This window comes from Pipistrellus hanaki, assembly GCF_964339955.1.
Source record: "Pipistrellus hanaki genome assembly, chromosome: 15".
NCBI lineage: Eukaryota > Metazoa > Chordata > Mammalia > Chiroptera > Vespertilionidae > Pipistrellus > Pipistrellus hanaki.
The window spans coordinates 44,765,588-44,770,769 of NC_140517.1; the positions used below are offsets into that span (position 1 = coordinate 44,765,588).

The 5,182-nt window shown below is 65.4% G+C and overlaps 1 long non-coding RNA gene across 1 annotated transcript; it reads left to right on the forward strand.

The window, feature by feature from the left end:
* The first annotated feature begins 324 nt into the window (after positions 1-324).
* Positions 325-2,319, forward strand: LOC311633535. The gene is made up of 2 exons (XR_014796982.1): positions 325-550; positions 995-2,319. It is a non-coding gene; the product is annotated as an uncharacterized lncRNA (long non-coding RNA).
* Positions 2,320-5,182: the final 2,863 nt, after the last annotated feature.

Consider the following 5,182-nt stretch of genomic DNA (forward strand, 5'->3'; position numbering starts at 1 on the left):
CTTTAGAAGGTGCAGCGCCCCCTGCGGGTCCTCCATGGTCTTGCTCTCATGCTGGCCCTGGGTCCCGGGGCAGATATGGCCGAGCAGGGACGCCAGGTCCCAGGACAGGAGCTCGGTGTCCCTGGCCCTGCTGTCGCCTGAGTCTGTGCTCAGGGCCTCTGCTCCCCGTTGAACTGGGAGATGCTGCAGGGCCCATCCGCTTGGAGGGGCTTGCACTTCCAGAGCTGGCTGGGAGAGGGCGTCTGTGCTCACGGGGACTGCAGGCTGCACCACGGGGCCCTGGGCCTGCTCAGCCGCGGCCTCTGGATTCCCAGCCACGCCTCCTGCCTGGGCCGAGGGCCTCCCTGCCGCCGATGTCGCCCCGTCCCTGCAGCCCCGCCTGGAAGCCGCTGCTCCCCCTCCTCGCCTCCCCCCCTGGATGTGGCCGGCCTGCCCTGGCCTGGCCTCTGTCCACACCCCCTCCCCGGGAGCTCACCCAGTCCCCGGCCTGGCCACGCCCCGGGCCCCGGCTCCCTTGTCCCACGGCCTCCGCGGCCTCACGGGCCTCAGGGTAACCAGCCCATGCCGCTTCGGGGGCCCCTGGGCCGCCCCTTCCCACGAGGTCAGCTTACAGCTGGCACTCCCTTCCCTCCGCCCTGTATCTCACACACTCCTCCTCTCTGCCGCCCCCTCCCCTCTCCGCCGCCCCCTCCGCCAGCCCAGTGCGGGAGCTGTACGTTGGGGTCCGGTTCCCCCAGACCGGAGGCCTCTGCCCCACGGTGCCAGGCACCCAGCCAGGCCCACGTCATCGCGCCACCTCGGCCCCGCTCCCCCCACACGGGCTCTCGGCCAAGCCCACCGGCTCCCCCTTTACACCGGGCCCCCGTCTGACCCCGGGCCCTGCCTCTACGCGGGGGCCGGATCAGCCCCCCTCGCTGTCTCCCGGTGCCCAGGGAAGTGGGCTGTGCGTCCTCCCACCGCGCCCGGTGTAACCGATGGCCGTGCGGGCGGAGAGGGAGCGCCTGCCTTTTCCAGGACGCGGGTCACCGCCGGGGATGCAGCCCGCACTCCGCGTCCGGCGGGCGCTCTCGGTCGGCGCAGCGCCCCTGCGTCTGTGTGGCCGCACGTCCAACTGGGAAGGCAGTTCCTCCTCTGCTCCCACGGACGGCCCGCGTGACCCCCCGTGCGTGTGCAGTTCACAGATACACGCGTATCGGGGGCCAGATTCTGGAAGGGGGGCCACTGGTCCCGTTCACGGGTCACCGGACGGATTCTCCCAAATGTCCTTCCGGACCGGCTGTACGGCCCACGTTGTCTGCCCCCATCGCCAGGGAGCCGTGTCCTCGCATGTCACCCCGGGCCCGTCGTGTGTTCTGCGTGGGCTCTCCCAGGTGCCTGTCATTCCCTCGCGGTCTGTGATCGCTCTGCATGCATTCTGGGTCTCGAGCTTCACCCTAGCCCAGTGGTCGGCAAACTCCTCAGCCCACAGAGCCAAGCACCAACAGCACAACGATTGAAATGTCTTCTGAGAGCCCAATGTTTTAAACGTAAACTTCCTTTAACGCCACTTCTTCAACATAGACTTGCCCAGGCCGTGGGATTTTGTGGAAGAGCCACGCTCAAGGGGCCAAAGAGCTGCATGTGGCTCTTGAGCCACAGTTTGCTGACCAGGGCTCTACCCTATGAGTTACCCGGCGGGGCCCAGGGTTGTGTGCGTTTATACTGAGGACTGGGGAGGGCGCTGCAGAGGAGGGCCATCCAGTGTCCACCCGGGAGCCTTAGCGTCTCCCAGTCTCTGGCCCACCCTCCCTCGTGGGGGTGGGTCTGGAGGAGCCTGTGGGAGAGGCTGTCCGGGCGGCTGTCAGAGCTGAGGTAACGGGCCCACAGCCCCTCCGGGGCGAGTTCTCACCACCTTTTCCGGGAGAGAGGTCTGTCCGAGGCTCAGGAACTGCGGACAGGGCTGTGGCTTCCCGTCCTCACACCTGCGTGAAGTGAACCCGGACAGCCTTTCCCGCCCATCGGTGGGTCCAGATGGAGGAGCCTGGTGGCGCCCACTGCTGGCCAGTCTGGGGAGCCGGCACTTCCTTCCTCCTCGCCTCCCGCGGCTCAGCGGGATCTTCCCAGACGCGGTGTGGTGCCTTCCCGTCTTTCCGGACTTTCTCTTGGAGTGTGGTGTGCGGGAAAGTGCTCGCATCAACGTGAACAGCCTGGCGGGTTCTTCCCGAAAAGGAAACGTGCCTGAGCCACCAGCACCCAGAACAGCCCCCCGGAGAGACCAACAGCCTGGCCCCTACAGCAGGCCCCGGTGTGGGGCATTCTAGGACTTTAAAAAAACAAAAACAGGAGGATCCAAGATGGCTGCTCAGGTATACACCTAGCCGCAGCAGATCACAACAATTTCAAGGGAATACAACTAAAATGTAGAGTGGACATTGCCCAGAGCTACAGGTAGTCGACTGACTGAAAACTCTACAATAGGAAGGAGGGAGAAAACCAGAAGGAAAATCAGAGGAGCTGAAAAAAAGCCTAAGGTACGGAGACATGCTGCGCGCTCGCACGCACGCGCGCACGGAGAGGTCGCAGCCGGAGAGGAGGAGAGGGCTGGGTGCTGCCTGGCGTTCCCTAGCAGGAAGGAAATAGAACCCCCAGCCTGGGCTGAACCCCCGAACCGGCAGCGCTGAGCCCCAAGTTATGTGCCAGACCCTGGGGACCCAGGCTCCGGCAGGGGGAGACAATCCCGGGGGACGGCGAAATGCGGGGCCCCCGGAGTTGCGCGCACATGGCGCGCAGAGGACTGAATGTTGACTCTGATGCTGGATTACCCTAGCCGGAAGAAACAAAGCCTCCGGCGGCAGCTCTGAGCCTCAGTCCAGACCGCCCAGAACTCCAGGTCTGGGCCAGTCCCTGGGGACCCAGGCTCGGGCAGGGGGAGACGGAGCTGTGAGGTGGAGTCCTGGGAGCGCGGCGAAAGGCCGAGCCCCCGGAGTCGCGCACACTGTGCGCAGAGGACAGTCTGTTGACTCTGATCCTGGACTCCCCTAGTGGGAGGGAGAAATAAAGCTCCAGACTGGAGGAACGCCATGAGGAGCAGGAGCCCCTGCCGGACACCGGCCAGCCGGGCGCCAGCAAGGAGCCGGGCGACGGGGCCCCCAGTGGGGGGGGTGCCCCTGAGCCTTCGACTGCTGAGCGCTGGCAACGGAGCCAAGGACGGGGGCTGCTTCCTGGGCGGCGCCGACCCCGGCAACAGGCTGGAGCAGCGCGGGAGCCCGCGGAGAACAAAGGGGTGCCACAGGCCAACCTGCTGAGCTCCCAGGACAAGGAGGAAGAAACCAAAGAAGTTCTCAATGTGAAGAAATCAAGTGAGAGCAAATGATAGTAAAATTACTTAAGAAAGAATACAAAGAAGATCTTGAAAAATCAAAGACTAAGTCAGAACTCAACGCACCAGCCAACATTGCAACATAAATGCGTTTTGTTTTGTTTTTAAAAAAAAGAAAAAAAAAAAGAGAAAAAAGGGACAGAATGTTGGAACAGCGGCGACCAGGCCTAGAGTGGCCAGGCACAAGGCAGTGGCAGCTGGGCCCGGAGCAGCAGTGGCCAGGCCCCAGAGCAGCAGCAGCCAGAACAAGAGCATCAACGGCCAGCACTGGAGCAGCCAGACCTGGGGCAGTGGCAGCCAGGCCTGAGGCAGAGGCGGCCAAGCCCAGGGTGGCCAGTCCAGGAACACCCAGACACGGAGTGGCTGGGCCCGGAGAAGCCCGGCCCAGAGCAGCCGGGTTGGGAGCAGCCAGGCCCAGAACAGCAGTAGCCAAGCACGGAGCATCCAGGCTGGGAGCGGCCAGGCTCAGAGCAGCCGGGTCGGGTGCGGCCAGGCCCGGAGCAGCGGCGGCCAGGCTGGGAGCGGCCAGGCCCGGAGTAGCTGGGTCTGGTGTGGCCAGGCCCGGAGCAGCGGCTGCCAGGCTAGGAGCAGCCAGGCCCGGAGCAGCAGCTGCCAGGCTGGGAGCAGCCAGGTCCGGAGCAGCTGGGTCTGGTGTGGCCAGGCCCGGAGCAGCGGCTGCCAGGCTGGGAGCGGCCAGGCCCAGAGCAACAGCTGCCAGGCTGGGAGCGGCCAGGCCCGGAGCAGCCGGGTCTGGTGCGGCCAGGCCCGGAGCAGCGACTGCCAGGCTGGGAGCGGCCAGGCCCGGAGCAGCCGGGTCTTGTGCGGCCAGGCCCGGAGCAGCAGCTGCCAGGCTGGGAGCGGCCAGGCCCGGAGCAGCCGGGTCTGGTACGGCCAGGCCAGGAGCAGCGGCTGCCAGGCTGGGAGCGGCCAGGCCCGGAGCAGCCGGGTCTGGTGCGGCCAGGCCTGGAGCAGCGGCTGCCAGGCTGGGAGCGGCCAGGCCCGGAGCAGCCGGGTCTGGTGCGGCCAGGCCTGGAGCAGCGGCTGCCAGGCTGGGAGCGGCCAGGCCCGGAGCAGCCGGGTCTGGTGCGGCCAGGCCTGGAGCAGCGGCTGCCAGGCTGGGAGCGGCCAGGCCCGGAGCAGCCGGGTCTGGTGCGGCCAGGCCTGGAGCAGCGGCTGCCAGGCTGGGAGCGGCCAGGCCCGGAGCAGCAGCTGCCAGGCTGGGAGCGGCCAGGCCCGGAGCGGCCGGGACCGGAGCAACCGGTCCCAGAGCAGCCGGGTCGGGTGCGGCCAGGCCTGTAGCAGCAACAGCCAAGTCCAGAGCAACTAGGTCGGGAGCGGCAGTGACCAGACCCAGAGCAGCTGGTTGTGGAACGAACCAGAGCAACAGAGGCCAGGCCCGGAGCAGCCAGGCCCGAAACAGCTCGCTCCTCGCCTGTACCTGCCCAAGGCTGCCTCTCAGACATGGCTGGAATCTTTTGCGGGAACTTGAGGGTCTGCTGAATCAAGTGATGAAGGCTTAGATCTGGATGTGTTGAGTTAGTATAGCGCTGGGGTGTTGATCTGTGAGTGCCTTGGGTGGGGCCTGGATGAGGCTGGTTGACCTATTTGGAAATGTCTTTTGTGTGAAGTGTATCATTGGGCATGTGGAGGTATTATTGATATGAGAAAATGCTAAGTAACAGATATCTGAAAAGGGATTTACTATCAGGGAAAGGGAGGGAGGAAGAGACTGAACATAAACTGTGCACCTATGGATGAGGACAATGGGGGATGGGGAGGGGGCAGAGGTTGGGGTGGGAACCTGGTGGAGGGGGGAAGAAATGA